Consider the following 19,095-nt stretch of genomic DNA (forward strand, 5'->3'; position numbering starts at 1 on the left):
CTGGGTTTAGTGAGACAGAACACCCATACACACAAGTTACATGAAGCAGGCAGCAAAGGACAACAGAAGCCTAGGATTTTTTGAAAGCTAGGCTTCCAAAACTCAGGAAAGATTCCCAGACTGAATGGGGTTTCATCTGCATGTGCCTCACTTGCACTGCAGCTGAGGGAACCCAGAAAGCAGCCTATCCTGGTTTTGTACCCTAGGGTTAGAAGAATTGCTGGGGCCAAAGCCTTGAAGGAAAATCTGTTTCTAAAGTGAAGGAGGCATTGGCCAGAACAACACAGGCTCTGTTCCAGCTGCCTCCCCTATCTCAGAATGTTATATTTCCAGTAGATTCTACAGTTATTTTTGAGAATTACAGGTGAGGGAGGAGGGACAACTGGATTACTCAAAGGCTACCTGGAAAACTGTCCTCCAATCTTTAGTGGTAATAAACTATAACCATAAGCATAATAGCTTTTCTGAGTTCTGTGAGTTCTTCTAGTGAATCATTGAAACTGATGATAGTCTTTGGGATCTCTGATACAAGTACTAAGTTCTAATGTCCTCAAGTGTATTTTTTTTTAACAAGATTTCAACCTTCTTTATTTTCTATTAGGTAAAATATATAAAAATATATTATAGTTATAAAATATTTTTTTATAAAATATTAGGTAAACATTTAGTTAAATCTAAAAATGTCTATATAAATCAGAAAGCAAAAGGAATACTTATAAATTCACCACAGAAATTAATTAAAAAACAAAAAATCCGGAATATTGCCAAAATTGGAAATTCTCTATGATCATCTTCATTATCTTGCTTCCCTGACAGTGGCAGCTACTTTTCGGCATTATTCCCTGTATTTCAATTTTTTTTTTTTTTTTCTGAGATGGAGTCTTGGTCTGTCACTGAGGCTGGAGTGCAGTGGCATGATCTTGGCTCACTGAAACCTCTGCCTCCTGAGTTCAAGCGATTCTCCTGCCTCAGCCTCCCGAGTAGCTGGGACTACCGGCACGTGCCACCAGGCCCAGCTAATTTTTTTGTATTTTTAGTAGAGGGAGGGTTTCACTGTGTTAGCCAGGATGGTCTCAGTCTCCTGACCTTGTGATCCACCCACCTTGTCTTCCCAAAGTGCTGGGATTACAGGTGTGAGCCACCACACCTGGCCCCTATATTTCAAATTTAAAAGTAATTTCATCTATATTCCTAAAACGATTCTTTTAATAAATATCCTTTTTAAAATTTTTGAACATTGTAAATATGATATCATGTTTGTCATCTATAGTGCTTATGTTTTTCTTTAATATTGTGTTTCTCACATTCTCCCATGTGCATGCATATTTCTTTACTCTGTAATTTCATAATTTGTTGTATTATTTTTCTTTGCTGTATCATAATTAAATTGCTTATTATCTAATTTTATGACCAATGCTACTATTAATGTTATTTTACTCTTCACTAAGCACACATGTACAAGAGTCTGCATTGATTGCATATAGGGTATACATAGTTCAACTTTAAAATATAGCAAATTATTTTCTAAATTTCTTTTTTTGTTGTTTTTTTTCCTTTTCTTAGTACCATTTTAATATGTAAATAAAATATATACGTCATTGTAATATTTTATTTTTTTAATTTGTTTTTATTATTGTACTTTAAGTTTTAGGGTACTTGTGCACAATGTGCAGGTTTGTTACATATGTATACATGTGCCATGTTGGTGTGCTGCACCCATTAACTCGTCATTTCCATTAGGTATATCTCCTAATGCTATCCCTCCCCACTGCCCCCACTTCACGACAGGCCTCAGTGTGTGATGTTCCCCTTCGTTTGTCCAAGTGTTCTCATTGTTCAATTCCCACCTGTGAGTGAGAACATGTGGTGTCTGGTTTTTTGTCCTTGTGACAGTTTGCTGAGAATGATGGTTTCCAGCTTCATCCATGTCCCTACAAAGGACATGAACTCATCTTTTTTATGGCTGCATAGTACTCCATGGTGTATATGTGCCACATTTTCTTAATCCAGTCTGTCATTGCTTTTTCATACCTATAGTCTCAACAACAGAACACAACACCTCAGATTACTTGTACTTGCTAATGCTTTTTATACTCTGAAATTTAATATTTTCTGCCAATATAATGGGGGTGATAGATATTTTTAATCTTTAACACACCTGGAATAATTTGTTGTGTATTATATGAAGTAGAAATCTCAGACAGTATATTTTTTGCAGTTTTTTAAAAAATGTATTTTCTCTATCTTCAGTGGTGCTCTATGATATATTAAATTTTCATTTTTGTGTGGGTCTGGTTCTGGGCTCTCATTGTGATCACTTGTCAATGTTCAATTTTCATCATTGCTACACTTTCCTTCCTATTATAGCATTGATATAGGCTTACTTGGTACTTCTTCAGGAATGTCTTGGCCCTTTTTGTTCTGGGTTATTACTAAAAAAATTATAACCAGCTTGTCACATTAATTGAGAATATTATTGAAATATTATTTGGAATTTATAAACCAATATTGTAAAAAGTGTATCTTTATAAGAATCATCCTCATAAACATGGAGTCACTGATTATTTACATTATTGATGATCTTTTAAAAACATTTTATAATTGTTTCCATAAAACTTTAGAGTATCTGTTGTTAATTATATTTTCCTAAGGGCCTTGTATGTTATAAAAGTTTTCCTTTAAAAATTAATGTTAAATAATTTCTGCTATGGCAAGGAAATACAACTAATCTCCAGATACTGATCTATATTCAACAACCGAAAGTCTTTTATTAATTCATCTAATGTGTCATTTTATCCCCTTGCATGAGTCTACTTCCTATACTTATTATTATTATTTTTTTTGAGACAGTCTTGCTCTGTCTCCCAGGCTGGAGTGCAGTGGCGTGATCTCGGCTCACTGCAAGTTCCGTCTCATGGGTTCATGCCATTTTCCTGCCTCAGCCTCCCCAGTAGCTGGGACTACAGGCTCTCGCCACCATACCTGGCTAATTTTTTGTATTTTTAGTAGAGACAGGGTTTCACCGTGTTAGCCAGGATGGTCTCGATCTCCTAACCTTATCATCCGCCCACCTCAGCCTCCCAGCGTGCTGGGATTACAGGTGTGAGCCACTGCGCCAGGCTTTCTTATACATTTTTTACAGTTTTGTTTTTATTTTGTTTTGTTTTTCTTACCTAATACGGCCTCCAATAAATTATTACCTTGTTAACTAGAATTGGAGATATTGGACAGTGTTGTCATTTAGAAAATTTTAAAGTGAGTACCATTTAACTTCTGTTTATCAGCCTTTATCATAAAATGTACATTCATTCATAAATTCTCATTGAAGTTGTGATTGAGCCTTTCAATGCGTTTTACCTAGCTTGCCCTGAACCACTATTGACATAAAGAAAGAGAAAAATCTCATTTGCAGTCATAAACTATTTAAAACAAAAGTTCAAGCAACTAAAATAACAACATTTTAGCCATTAAATTGGATGAACAAGAAGGCCATGACATTAAAGGTTATCCACTACCTTTGAAAGCATTGTCATTTCAACTTTTTGTCTAGAAATTTACAGTGTTAATTCTGCCACCTTTTGAGACAGATTGACCATTCAAAGGGAATGTCCAATAAACCTCATTATTCATAATATTTGAGGCATTTTAGCTTGAATTCCAAGAATATATAATTATTATTAAAAGGATAAATATCATAAACAATGATTATCCTGCGAGAAAACTGAACATATGGTAAAGAAATTAAGACTCCTCTAGAACCCTTTTTACTTTACTGTAACAAATCCCTTTGGAAATTATGAATTATTCCATTTCGCATTAGGGAAAAGATAGAGTTTAGCATTAGAATGTTTTTTAACTATGTTAATTTTATTCAGTCTCAAGGGAAATCAACAGATATTCCAATTATTTAATAAATCACATATTTTTATTTTTCTCTATTAAAAGACCCACATGTATATTTCAACAACAAAATGACTGTAAGACCAATTTTTCTTCATTCTTCATTGCAATTTATTATATGCTTTTGTCTTAGTAACACAAAGAAACTTATTAGAGTAAAATATTAGGATCCTGAAGTCAATCCTTATATAAATGACTTCCACAAACATGCTTCCATTCTAAGAAGTAATGAAAAATGAATTTAATCATTTATAAAACTGACTTTAACAATATTTTTAAACCTTAAAAATGAGTTGTCTATTAATTATTTCATTCATTACTTTATTCAAAAATATTTATTGAATGCTTGTGGCGGAAACTATTTAATTAACCTAGTCAATAATTGCAAATATGTATGTTCTAAAATAGTTTATTAGAAATGTAAAGAAGAGAAAGGTGTAATAACTGAAAATTATAGATTTTATTATATCTTGTGAAGATAATTAAATAGGTTTTTGTAATTAAGGGCTTCACTCATTCTTCAACATTGAGGTTTTGTTTTGTTTAATTTTAGCTATAGAAAGCACAACAATCTTATATAATAAAATCAAGATGTGAAAATACAAGTCAACAAAATAATGACATCTTTATCATGTAACTCAATGACTAACAAAGATATTTACTTTCTTTGAAAAATATCCATTCAAACTTCTTTTTTTACATTTCTTCTCCTCCTCCTCCTTCCTCCTCCTCTTGCTCTTCCTCCTCCTCCTTCTCTTCCTCCTCCTCCTTCTTCTTCTTTTCTTCTTCTTCTCTTCTTCTCTTCTTCTTCTCTTCTTCTTCCTTCTTCTTCCTCTTCTTTTCTTCTTCCTTCTTCCTCTTCTTCTTCTTCCTTCTTCTTCCTCTTCTTTTCTTCTTCTTCCTATTCTTCTTCTTCTTCCTTGTCCTTCTTCTCCTTCTCCTTCTTCTTGCTTGTCATTGAGTGACCTGTGAAAATCTAGAAGTTACTCTACGTCTTAAAAACTGCAATGTTCTCTTGCTCAGTACACAATTTATACCCAGTCAAGAGACTACAATTGTCAAAACACTAATCTCTTATGCACCTTCCCTGAAAGTCAATATCTTTATTACTTTATGAGATAATTAGAAGGAAACAAATATAAATAAAGGCATAAATACATAGAAAGAAGGGTGTAAGTATGTAAATCTTCAGAGATATTATTATGTTAAAATAATAAAACAAGTCCATTGGATTTAGCTAAAACCAGGTTACTAATGACATTGAAGAGAAAATTCAGTGATAAAGATACAGGACAGATGCAGGGATCTCAAACTTCATGGCATCTCTACCCAAAGATATAGTCCCTTCCTCTTGGAAAAATAATCCTAAAAAGCTGAACATTTTAGCCTTTAAAATGTTTACATTTATGTAATGCAGCTTAATGCATTATAACAGAAATACCAAGAACATCAGTTATTATCAAGGCAGTTTTCTGAGTTAGTCTAGACCTGTCTGGACATTTTACATTTTTTATCACTGTAGTAGCCTATGTTTTTTGTTGTTGTTGTTGTTGTTGTTTATATTCCCTGTATTATAATTAGAGGAGACATCAGTAGTAAAATAGTATTTCCTGTGCCTATGAACATTATACCCCCATTAATAAAATGACCCCTTAAGATGTTTCCCTAAGTCTGACAAAAATCATAGAGGTCATGACTCTTCAATTAATTATTATGGTGAAGGAGTTAAAGGTAAGCACCATACCACATAGATTGGATTAAGGATTAGAATTTGAAGAAAGTTTATAAACCAGACGTTTTTGATAGAGGAGACATATAACCCTTACATCCTCAGTGCTACATAGCGATATGGACAAACTGCTGGATATATGGTGGGTTTGCATTCCAGAAGACAACCTTGTCTCCATTGCTTAATTTATTTTATGGAGTCAGTATTTGTGTGTGGCCTAAATGGATGACGAATATTACAAACTCAGATGCCAAAGTATGAATATGGGTTGGGGTTTAGGAGAGTGCTGATAATTTTTGGTTTCCCAGAATCTGAATCCTCAAAACTCAGGGGAAGATTCAAACCTCTGGTGGATAATGATGTGGGTAGAATAAAAGTTACTCGTTTTCTAGTCAATTCTGCAATGATTTTTGGAATAATAAGAAATTCTTCCTGCTTACAGTTATTGTAGATATTTATAAAGGTTGAATAATTCTGAGAATATAAAATAATATAGGCCTTCATTAATTCAAAACCTTTATAGTTTAATGGAAAATTCATTTACCTGTTTTAAGATTCCCATTGGTCACACAAGCTTTATCATCTGTTAGAAAATACATTTTACATATATTACTATTCCATCAGGTTCAAAGATTATACACTTATATGTCTTAAAAATAAACTGAATGTTTAATTCATTCAAGACTTCCTTTATAAAAAGTCATTTATTTTATATAAATATAAAAGATGTTGGCCGGGTGCGGTGGCTCACGCTTGTAATCCCAGCACTTTGGGAGGCCGAGGCAGGCGGATCACGAGGTCAGGAGATCAAGACCACGGTGAAACCCCGTCTCTACTAAAAATACAAAAAATTAGCCGGGCGTGGTGGCGGGCACCTGTAGTCCCAGCTATTAGGAGAGGCTGAGGCAGGAGAACGGCGTGAACCTGGGAGGCGGAGCTTGCAGTGAGCAGAGATCGCGCCACTGCACTCCAGCCTGGGTGACAGAGCGAGACTCTGTCTCAAAAAAAAAAAAAAAAGATGTATATATGATTATATATATGATAATCCAGATATGAGTCATAGAAGAATAAGACAAATCTTTTTTTTTTTTTTTTTTTTTGAGACGGAGTCTCGCTCTGTCACCCAGGCTGGAGTGCAGTGGTGCGATCTCAGCTCACTGCAGGCTCCGCCCCCCGGGGTTCACGCCATTCTCCTGCCTCAGCCTCCCGCATAGCTGGGACTACAGGCGCCAGCCACCTCGCTCGGCTAATTTTTTGTATTTTTAGTAGTCATGTTACCTAATTGAGATGGCAATGTTATTATTTGTGGGGGAATTATTTAATCTATGGTAAGATGTAAAATTAGTTGTCAAAAGTTATAAGAAAATTATAATCAGATTACTATGTTTATGTGTGTTAACAAGGAATTTGTGTATATCTGGCATTATTTGTACAAGTATTATTTAGTATAATTTGTTTTATAATATTAAGAGTCTTGCTACCCCCTCTTCATATATATAATTTGATTTAAACTTGAAATTTAAATTTGAAATCTAAGTTATTAATATTGTATTATTTGAAAGTTCTTAAGTTTAGTTCTACTTATAAGTATAATTTATTAAATATATGTATGATTTGTTTTATTACTTTCCATTAATTTGAAGCATTCAAAAAAAGGCATAAAATATAAAATGTATACCTTCCATTTAAACTATTTGAAGGTTTTTAATTACTTTTGTAAAGGAGATCAATCATTATGCAAAGGCCCCTCAGAAGTGATGGTTAAAATCTACTAAGTATATGTAGAAAATAAGCCTTAAATATCGAAGTAACAGTTTCAAGATTTTACAATGTGCCATCTTATAACTGAAGAGACTTTGAATAGACTTTTGTGTAAACAGTACCACCTTTCCTTATCTAAAATATGGGGGAAATAATTATGACAACCCCAAAAAGTGATGTAGACATTTATTAAGAATTTAAATATAAAACTATCCTATAATGCTTAATGTATTATGAATTCCCTATATGAGTAGACTCCCTTTCATATGGACCCCAAGTGCGGTTTATTTTACTATCTTGAGAATTGTAATCTAGAAAATATGAACTTTCATTCCCTTGTAGAATCAGAATCACAAATAATAATTTCAAAAAGTCCACATAACTTTAAAATTTTAAAAAGAAATTAGGTTTTCTTATTCATTACCCTATTTGCTTAGGATATAGTATTTCTTTAAACATTGTAGAATGGATATTAGCAAGTTTCCCTTTCTTATTACTTATAATGAGAAATAGAGCTAGATTGGAAGTTAAACATATAGACAAAGAATTGGAAGTTAAACATATAGAGAGAGAGAGAAAGAGAGAGAGAGAGTGACAAAGAGGATAGGGGATGTTAAACAAAATTTATCGGAGGCCATTTTTTTGAGCTGGTCTCCTAAATGCCAGGTAATCAAAGTAAACTTGAAACAATCCTGTTTTCCAAACACACAGGAGATTTCAGCTAAACTGAGTCGCCTTAAAACGGCCGTGAACCCTAAAAGTAGCTTTGAAATAACCAAGCTTTTTTTTTTTTTTTTTTTTTTTTGAGACAATCTTGCAGAGCAAGACAGATCTCCCAGGCTGGAGTGCAGTGGCACGATCTCGGCTCGCTGCAAACTTGGCCTCCCGGGTTCAAGTGATTCTCCTGCCTCAGTCGCCCAAGCAGCTGGGATTACAGGCACCCGTCACCACGCCAAGCTAATTTTTTGTTTTCTAGTAGACATGGGGTTTCACTATGTTGGCCAGGCTGATCTGAAACTCTGGACCTCGTGATCCGCCCCCCTCTGCCTCCCAAAGTGCTGGGATTACATGCATGAGCCACCGCACCCAGCCCCAAGCTACTTTTTTCCCCCTATTTCTGCTTTCTCCAATCCTTTTCTGTCTGTAAAGCCAAGCTCCTCTGCTCAGCTCAATGGATCTCTTATCCTATTTTCTAGAAGTAGATGTTACCCAATTCTAGAGTTGCAAATAAACACCTATTCTATATTTAAAATCATTTGTGTAATTTTGCCTTTTGATAGGGAAGAATAATAATTTGGTGTTAGGCTATGCATCCAATTGGAATAAGCTAAAACTACAGAGAAAGAAACAATGTAAATGGTCAATATATAGCATTTTCACTGACTTTAAATGGGACTTTAAAATTACATAGACGTCAGAAATCACTTTATTTTATTTTTTATTTTATTTTTTTTTTTGAGACGGAGTCTCGCTCTTCCACCCAGGCTGGAGTGCAGTGGCGCGATCTCGGCTCACTGCAGGCTCCACCCCCCAGGGTTCACGCCATTCTCCTGCCTCAGCCTCCCGCGTAGCTGGGACTACAGGCGCCTGCCACCACGCCCGGCTAATTTTTTGTATTTTTAGTAGAGACGGGGTTTCACCGTGTTAGCCAGGATGGTCTCGATCTCCTGACCTTGTGATCCACCCCCCTCGGCCTTCCAAAGTGCTGGGATTACAGGCGTGAGCCACCGCGCCCGGTCAGAAATCACTTTATGATACAAGCACTAAATAATCTCACTCTGTCATCCAGGCTGGAGTGCAGCGGCGTGATCATGGCTCACTGCAACCTCCTCCTTGGGGGTTGAAGCAATTCTGGTGCCTCATCCTCCCCAGTAGCTGGGATTGCAGGCATGTGCCGCCATCAGGCACGACTAATTTTTTTGTATTAGTCAGGGTAATACAGAAAGGGTTTCGCCATGTTGGCCAGGCTGGTCTCAAACCCCTGACATCAACTGATCCGCTTACCTTGGCCTCCCAAAAGGTTGGGATTACAGGTTTGAGCCACAACCCCCAGCCTGGGTTTAACTTACTTTTGAGACTTAAGTTCCTGCCTTTAGAGAATTGACTCCTCAATTAATACTTATCTAGTCCCCAAGATCACCCGATCTGCTTGAAGGAAAACAAAATAAAAATGCAGCTGCATGTATTTAATCAGAAGGTTAAATCTTAAAATTTTTCCAGTGGATAGTTCAACTTTACACTGCATTTTAAAAATAAAGTTTCTTTTTTATATTTTTTAACCTACAAGTGAGAATCCCAGTTTAAAAAGAAAATAATAGACTATTTGGGTAAAACTCTGCATGGGAAAGAAGTTATAAAGATTTTTTGCTGTATTCACTTCAGTGGACAGGTACATTTTCTGCTACATAGCATTAATTTGATAATGTACTTTGTAACTAAAATAACTGGATTACTTTAAAACATTAAATATCATTCTTTAGGATATAATAGATGTCAAAATATGTGTTACTTGAAATGATTCCTATTAGTGCAGCAGGTGGCAATGTATAAAGTTTGGAGTTAAATGTATAAAGCTGTTTTAAAGTCAAGGAAAAAAATGTATTTTAGTTAAACTCACATACCTGCAAAGGAAATAGGAGTGATTTTAGCATTAATGTGTCAGTCTTTTGGATTTGAATGGGGGTTGGTATAGAAAAAATTGCACAATGTATGCACATTTACAGAAACTGAAGTATGTAGACTTAGATCAGAAATTTGAGAGACCTACAACCCAAATTCAATAGAGACCATTGTTTATGAAATTCACTTGCTCATCCATTTGTCTTCTAATCATCCTTCAGTCACTTTAATGACTATGCCATATTATCCTAGGTTTTTCCATATGTGAATATCCTTATTAACATTTCTATTTTTTTCCATAAACTTTCAAAGGGAGAAACATTTTCATCTCATATAAAGTTTGCACAAAATATATTTGTCATAAATGACCAGAAAAAATTATACTTCACCGACTGAGTTCATCCTATTGGGATTAGCAGACACACTGGAGCTACAGATTATTCCTTTTCTGTTATTTCTTGTGATTTACACGCTTACTGTACTGGGAAATATCGGGATGATCCTCTTAATCAAGATCGATTCCCGGCTTCACACACCCATGTATTTCTTCCTGGCTAACCTGTCCTTTGTGGACATTTGTTACTCAACCACCATCACCCCAAAGATGCTGGCAGATTTATTATCAGAGAAGAAAACCATCTCTTTTGCTGGCTGCTTCCTACAGATGTACTTCTTTATCGCCCTGGCGTCAACCGAATGCATCCTCTTTGGGTTAATGGCCTATGACCGGTACGTGGCCATATGTCGCCCACTGCTTTACTCCTTGATCATGTCCAGGACCGTCTGCCTAAAAATGGCAGCCGGGGCTTTTGCTGCAGGGTTGCTGAACTCCATGGTCAACACTAGCTATGTCAGCAGCTTGCCATTCTGTGGCTCCAATGTCATCCATCATTTCTTCTGCGACAGTCCCCCACTTTTTAAGCTTTCTTGCTCTGACACACACTTGAAGGAAAGCATCTTTTCCACTTTTGCTGGTGTGAATATGGTCGGGGCTCTGCTTGTCATCCTCTCTTCCTACTCCTACGTTCTCTTCTCCATTTTTTCTATGCATTCAGGGGAGGGGAGGCACAGAGCTTTCTCCACGTGTGCCTCTCACCTGACAGCCATAATCCTCTTCTACACCACCTCCTTCTACACTTACCTGAGACCTAGTTCCAGCTACTCCCTGAATCAGGACAAAGTGGCTTCTGTGTTCTACACAGTGGTGATCCCCATGTTGAATCCTCTGATCTACAGCCTCAGGAATAAGGAAGTAAAGAAGGCTTTAGCGAATGTAATTAGCAGGAAAAGGATCCCTTAATTTCTGTGATTTTTTGCCTAAAAATCTGAGCTAAAGAGCATATTTTAGTTACTTTCAAAGTATAGCTCATGCCTACAATTTTTATTAGAATATTTTCTCATTAAACACATTCTGCCAATACTCAAATATTTGTATGCAGTTAGGGATAAAGCAAATTACCCAAACTGATAAAGACCAAGGGGCCTTTATAATCATTCTAAATCTTCACTGAGTTCTCATAGTTCGGGGCTTATTTTAATTTTACCTTGACTACAAGAAGAAAGGGATTAAGTGTTTAGAAACCAAAGCCACAATGTCACATGATACTATCCATATACAATATTTTTGATTATCCATTGTTTGTATTTTCCTCATTTATTATCTGTAACAGATGGTTAAATATCACATACAATAGAAATATTTTGAATTAAAATATAATTCCCTTTTTAGGTGGTCAAATTGTAACTTGGAGTGTTGCCTAAATCAAATTTTAAGACTGTACTGTTAACAGACACTGATTTATCCACCTTTTATGTCTCTCTCCTTCCATACAAACCTATATTCATTAAAGTATTCATGTTAATTTGTACAGAAATGAGCTATTAGAAGAGCTACTGTCCTATCGGAATGCATCAATTACAGCTTTTTCCATTCTCATTTATTACTCACAAGCTTTTTTATCCCCTCTGCTAAGGCCTGAATGTTCCCGTCAAAATTTGTACGTTGGAACTTAATCACCAATGTAATAGCATTAACAGGTAGAGTCTTTAGGAGGTGATTTAATCATGAGGATGAAGCCCTCATGAGTGGAATTAGTGACCTTACAAAAGTAGTGTGAGAGAGCTGTTTGCCCCTTCCGCCATGTTAGGAAACAGCAAGGAGACACCACCTTTGAAGCAGAGAACAAGACGTCAACCACCAAATCTGCTGGTCCTTTGATCCTGGAATTCCCCAGCCTTCAAAACTGTGAGCAATAAATTTCTGTTACTTATAAATTACCCAGCCTAGGGTATTTTATTATTGCAGCCCGAGTGAGCTGAGCCACCCTATTCTTCCTTTCTCTCTTCTAGATTAACACATACACACAAGCCACAAGCCACAGGCACACACATTTAGGTGTTACAGAGTTTAATCAGTGTATACTTTCAAAAGAGGTAGATTAATGGTCACTGAATAAATCTGACATTTTCTTTAAATACTTTCATCAATTTTCTGTATACAGAAACCGTTATTAGTTAGAATAAAATAAAAGTAAATTGAAGTCAATGTTAATATTACAGCTAAGCGTTACTAATAGGGAGATAGGGAATTGGCATAGTAGACCTGCAGAGGAAACTGAATGAGAACCAGGACTTCCTAAAGAGAAAGCCATACTTATCTGGAGTATCCGAAGGAAAAATTTTCATGATCTTTGCCTTTGCTGATGAAATTATACCAGATAGAAGTGGTGATGTTCTCATCATCTGAGATGTGGACAGAGTATCCAATATAGACTGTCATAAAGAGGTCATTCAGGTGAATTTCATAAAAACAATCATATTTTCTTGCAGCCAAACTGAGTTGGCCTAAAACAGACCATTTGAATCCTAAAAGTAGTTCAATCCATTTACGTAAAAGTGTTCGGAGTGTATTTTAAAATTTTATTTAATCTAAAATAAATTTAACTTGTAAAAGTATTTTAAAACTCCTAATTATTATATTGGATCTGATTTTCTAATTCTCTTCCTTCTTTGGAATCTGACAATGCTTGCTGAATACTTTCTTATGAACTTAAGGATTTTTTTTTTGTCTCTTTACTGTACTATCTCTTGTTTTATGATTTTGTAAGTTTCCTAGTGCTTGCTTTTGCTTGATTGTTTAATGTTACCACATTCCAAAAATATACAGATATAAATGTTTTGTCTTGTTCCATGGTTTTCAAGTAATTTATTTATTCTTTAAAATTAATGAGAGCAGTTTGAAATATATGTCGTCAGGCTTTAGTATTTTGGTCAATACCTTTATCAGTGATTAAGTGAGGCCAAATAGAGACTAGTTTATAAAATCAAAATATCACAGAACTGAAAAAGTGAGCAAACAAGTTGGAAAAATATGAAAGCCTCCAAATTCAAGAATTAACATGTATCCAGATAAAACAAACAAAAGGATATTAGTAGATAGAGTCTTGTGTTAAGGCAGTAAATGTATAACATGTTTTGCTATTACTATGTAAACATATTTTTCAATTTGGCTTGATAAATAAAAACTAGTAAACACATCATTTTCATGGGTGTTTAATAGACGAGATGTCATAGAGTTTAAAAATAGTAATTAAATGAAGTAACAATCTCTGAATTCACATTGGAGAAATAAAATAAAAAATACTATGTTAATTCATTGTCAATATATTTCAAAGGATAGAGATAAGCAATGTTATGTCAAGAAGGTAATACACAGATGGTCGGGTGTATGGAAAAAAATCAAACATGAGGTAGATAAGTTGATGTGAGAATATTTAATCTGTAGAAAAGGAAAGCACAAAGATATATTCATTTTATTGATAATATACAGAAACAAATATATAGAAAATCAAACACAGTGTATGACATCAAAAAGCAAAAATGCAGAAATTTGTTCATGAACTTAGATACAATTTACAGCTTTGGTTGAAAACGTGATATTTACTATCTCTACAATTCTGTTTAAATTGTGTGATTTAATGCTGCTATGAAAATGTTGCAAATATCCATGCACTATCTCTAAACCTCAGAAGAGTCCCTGGAATATTTCAGTAATTTAACAAAAATTATTACTCTCATATTTGTTACTAAAACATGGGGTGATGGATATTAATTAAACTTTGTAAGCAATAAATTGATCTGATAATCTGTGTCCAAAATGCTAAATTTCTGAATCAGACTTCAAATTCTCAGTCTCCTGAAATTGTATAATCATTGTAACTGTATGTTGTAAAACAAACACAAAGTAAATAAAATGCAATTTATTAGCTTTCTTATGTTGAGAGTATGTCAGGTTTCTTAATATACTGGTTAAAGAAGCAGAATGATAAAAAAAAAAAAGAATACACAGAGGGCATGGAAACAGAAGGTTTATAATAATAGAAGCTGGAAGCTGGGAAACGTAATGCTTATAAACAGCATACAAATGTGAAAAGGCTGGATGTGATGCTTCACACCTGTAGTCCCAGCACTTTGGGAGGCCTAGATGGGCAGATCCTTCGAGTTCATGAGTTTGAGACCAGGCTGGCCAACATGGCAAAACCCCATCTCTACTAAGAATACAAAAAATAGCCAGGTGTAGCGGCCTGCTCCTGTAGTCCCAGCTACTTGGGAGGTTGAGATGGGAGGATTGCTTTATCCCAGGAGATGGAGGCTTCAGTGAACAGAGGTTGTGCCACTGCACTCCAGCCTGGGCAACAGAGCAAGAACTTTTCTCAAAAAGAAAAAGAAAAAAAGGAAAAAAAATGTAAATAAAGGTTGAAAAATTATCTTACAAATCATAAAATCATTATGCCCAAATTATGTGTTACAGAAGTCTGTGTAAGAATCATCTGAAATGCTGTATTTGGTGAGCTTTAGTCAAAAAGAACAGACAACACATTTTAAGAGCAAATGCCAGCCTAGGCAACATGGTGAAACACCATCTCAAAAAAAAAAAAAAAAGAAAAAAAAAGAAAAAAGCGCAAATAACAAAGGTATGTCTATGGTTGTTTGTAATTATATAGCTTTGTCCTGTAATAGTAAGGCTCGATAGAGCCAAGTAACGTGGACTAATAGAATGAGGCTGTGATAGTTAATTGTAGGTGTTAATTCAACCGGATTAAAGGATAGTTAGGTAATTGATAAGGCATCATTTTTGAGTGTGTCTGCGAGGGTATTACCAAGTAGATAAGACTGTGAGTCAGTAGACTGAGTGGGAAAGATCTAAAGTAGATGTGAGTGGGCACCATATAATCAGCTGGGTGCCTGAACAGAACAAAAAAGCAGAGGAAAGGCAAATTTACACTTTCTCTCCTGGATTTGGGGCATCCTTTTTTCCAGCCCCTGGATGTCAGAACTCCTGGTTCTCCAGCCTTTGGACTCTGGGGTTGACACCAGAGACTCCCTGCCTGCTCGGGGTTATCAGGCCTCTGTCTTCCCTGATTCTGCAGCCTTTGGACTTGGACTGAGCCATGTTCCTCGTTTTCCTGGTTCTCCAGCTTGCAGAGAGCCTATTGTGGGACTTTTCAGCCTCTGTAATTATGTAAATCAATTCCCCTACTAAATCTCTCCTCAAATATCTGTCTTTACATATATTCCATTGATGAGTCTCTCTGAAAAACCTTGACTGATACAGATTTGTGTCCTAAGAGTGGTTGTAGAGAAACATATACATTTTTTTCTTTCCATCTTTTACTTTAAGTTCAGAGAGTGTATTTGCAAGTTTCTTGCATGGGTAAATTTCATGTCACAGGGATTTGGTGTACAGATTACTTCATCACCCAGGTCATGAGCATAGTACCTGATGAGTACTTTTTCCATCCTTACCCTCCTCCCAGCCTCTCCCTCCAGTATGCCCCAATGTCTATTCTCTACTTTGTGTGAATGTATACCCAATGTTTAGCTTCCACCTATGAGTGAGAACAGGTAGCATTTGGTTTTCTATTCCTAATTTATTTCCCTTAAGACAATGGCCCCCAAATCCAAGCATGTTGCTACAAATGACAAGATTTGATTCTTTTTTATGGCTGTGTAGTATTCCATTGTCTATATGTACCACATTTTCTTGAATTAGTCCACTGTTGATGGGCATCTAGATTGAATACCTGTCTTTGCTATGGTGAAAAATGTTGCCATGAACATATGCTGGCATGTGCTTTTATGGTAGAATGACCCCTTTGGGTATATTCCCAGTAATGAGATTTCTAGTTCAAATGGAATTCCTGTTTTAAATTATTTGAGAAATCTCCAAACTGCTTTCCACAATGACTGAATTAATTTACATTCTCAACAGCAGGGTATAAATATTCTCTTTTCTCCACAGCCTCACCATCATGTTATTTTCTGACTTTTTAATAATAGAAATTCTGATTGGTGAGCGATGGAACCTCATTGTGGTTTTTATTTGCATTTCTTTAATGGTTAGTGATGAGCATTTTTTCATGTTTGTTGACTGTGTGTATGTCTTATTCTGAGAAGTGTCTGTTCACAAGTTTTGCCTATTTTTTATAGAGTTTTTTTGTTTGTTTGTTTGTTAATTTGTTTAAGTTCCTTGTAATTCTAGTTATTAGGCTTTTGTGAGATGCATAGTTTGCAAATATTTTTTCCCGTTCTGTAGGGTTACTCTGTTGATAACTTCCTTTGTTCTACAGAAGCTCTTTAGATTAATTAGGTCTCACCTGTCAATTTTGGTTTTGTTGCAATTGCTTTTGGAATCCTTGTCATGAAATCTTTGCCAGAGCCTATGTCAGAATGGTATTTCCTAGGTTTTTTTCTAGGGTTTTTATAGTTTTACGTTTTACATTTAAATCCTTAACCCATTTTTAGTTGATTCTTGTATATGGTGAAAGGTAAAGGTCCAATTTTAATCTTCTGCATAAGGTTAGCCAGTTATCCCAGCACCACTTATTAAATAGGGAGCCCGTTCCCTATTGCTTGGAGAAACAGAATTTTAAGGATGTTTTCCCAGTTAATTTTGAGGTTTATAGAATTGACTCTCTAATTAGGCATAAAAATGCTAAGGACTCTACTTCCAATAGCACAGAGAGAACTGACAATCCATGTCATGAATTGTTTATAGAGTTATGCAAAATATCTGCATTGCATACTTCTAATCAACTCCTTTTAAGAGTCAAGGAACTTGGTAACTTCATGTATGATACTTTCATACATTTGTGGAAAAATAAGGAATATAATGACATTGGTTTATTACTGCTGGACAAAGTGAGGAAAGAAGAGGATGAGCTCAGGGTTTTGAATTCCTGGCTCTAGCTCTACGTAAATAGCTTAAGAGCTTCTAAGTACATCCTGAAGGAAAATCTCTCCTGTAGCCACAAAGCTGAAATTGCTGAAAATCAAGAAAAGTTCTCATCATTTGATTGACTGACTTATAAGGAGAGTTCAATTCTCAGAATTGAAAGACGTCTAATATCAAAGAGAGGGACCTCCCCACACCCTAGTGGTGGTAGCCTCCTCACCCATAGTGGTATCTCTCTTCCTGAGGTGATTAAATCTGCATTGCCTGAGGAAACTCTAATGGCCTCTTCTGAGGTAGTTGCTGAGCAAGACAATGCTAATTCTTCTCAGGATTCATTCCACCAACCTTCTTTGCTTCTATAGCATAAATAGACTCAAGTCCCAGGAGACCACAAAGGTGAGATACAAAGTTTGACACATGAGGAGGTGCACTCCACCGTAAAAGAGCTGCTTGAGTTCTCTGATTTATACAACAGAAATCTAGGAAACATGGGTGGGAACAGATGCTAATAGTGTGGAATAATGGTGGAAGGCTCATAAATTTTATTCTGGCTAAATTTGTTGATATGGGCTCACTAAACAGATATTCAATGTTACAGGTTGAAGAGTTTGTTAAAAAAAAGGGAGCTCCCCCTTTTTCCAAGTTTCCCTTGGAACACTTCCAAGTTCAGTGGGCAAAAGTCTAATTGTTTAGTTGGCTGAAACACAGACCAAAAAATGGCCCACCTGGAGTGAGTGGGAGGTGCCTGATCTCCTTTGGGTTAAGTTTCAAGAAATTCAATGTATATGCACCCACAAAAATTAAAAATAAACAATTATAAAAAATGCATATATTTGAGAAGAGTCCTAGGATCCTTGAAAAGCTTCATGATTGCTCTTCTCTGCAGGCCAGATTTTACAGTAAGAATCACAGCCATTCCATTGCAAAACAGAAATGCGATGAGAATAATTGTATTCCAAGGTAGCAGGGTCAAGTGGCAGCACAAAGCTACCAAAGGCAAGGTTGATGTAGTTACCATAATAGACAGCAGAGACAAAGCAACAATCAGAATTGTGTGCCTTGTGTTGACCTGTGGCTTTGGCTAGTTAACCGTGGTGTTGCTGGAAGTGAAATAGATAGGAAGCCTACTAAATTCCTGCTTGATCTGTAAAAGCAGAAAACTTGAAAGTTCAGTGGGTAAAAATCTAACTCAAATAATAAAAACAGAGAATCATGGCCCCTCAGTCAATTCCTGGACTTGAGCTAGTTTATAGACCCAGAACCCCTTGAATGAATGGGAGGCCAGATTTTTTCCAAGAAGGACCCCAGTAAACTACTAACAATTTATACTGCTAATCTTCTTCCCAAGCCTTCCCCAAAGGGACCCGTGGTCTTTTACCAGAATAACTATGCACTGGGGAAAAGGAGGATAAAAAAAAGACCTTCTGGGTACTACTGGACATCTGCTCTAATCTGACATTGATTTCAGGAAAACTGAAATGTCACTGTGACTCTCTAGTCAGATTAGGGGATTATAGAGCTCAGGTGAGAGATAATTTGACTTCCTCACTTCCTATTTGGTGCCTTTTATTTCTTTCTCCTACTTGACTGCAACAGCTAGGCCTTCGATTACTCTGTTGAATAGGAATGTTGAAAGTAGGCATCTTCGTCTTATTCCAGTTCTCAGGGGGAATGATTTCAGCTTTCTCACATTCAGTATGACATTGGCTGTGGGTTTGTCAAAGGTTAATCTTATTATTTTGAGGTATGTTCCTTCAAAGCCTACTTTTTTGAGGTTTTTAATATAAATGGATGTTGAATTTTTATCAATAGACCTTTCTGTATCCATTGGAATGATTATGTGATTTTTTTG

At 35.8% G+C, this 19,095-nt stretch overlaps 1 pseudogene; it reads left to right on the forward strand.

Annotated features, from left to right (window-relative positions):
• Positions 1-10,373: 10,373 nt before the first annotated feature.
• On the forward strand, positions 10,374-11,217 carry LOC129489986 (olfactory receptor 5F1-like; annotated as a pseudogene).
• Positions 11,218-19,095: the final 7,878 nt, after the last annotated feature.

The sequence above is a fragment of the Symphalangus syndactylus genome, chromosome 1 (genome assembly GCF_028878055.3).
Source record: "Symphalangus syndactylus isolate Jambi chromosome 1, NHGRI_mSymSyn1-v2.1_pri, whole genome shotgun sequence".
Classification (NCBI taxonomy): Eukaryota; Metazoa; Chordata; class Mammalia; order Primates; family Hylobatidae; genus Symphalangus; species Symphalangus syndactylus.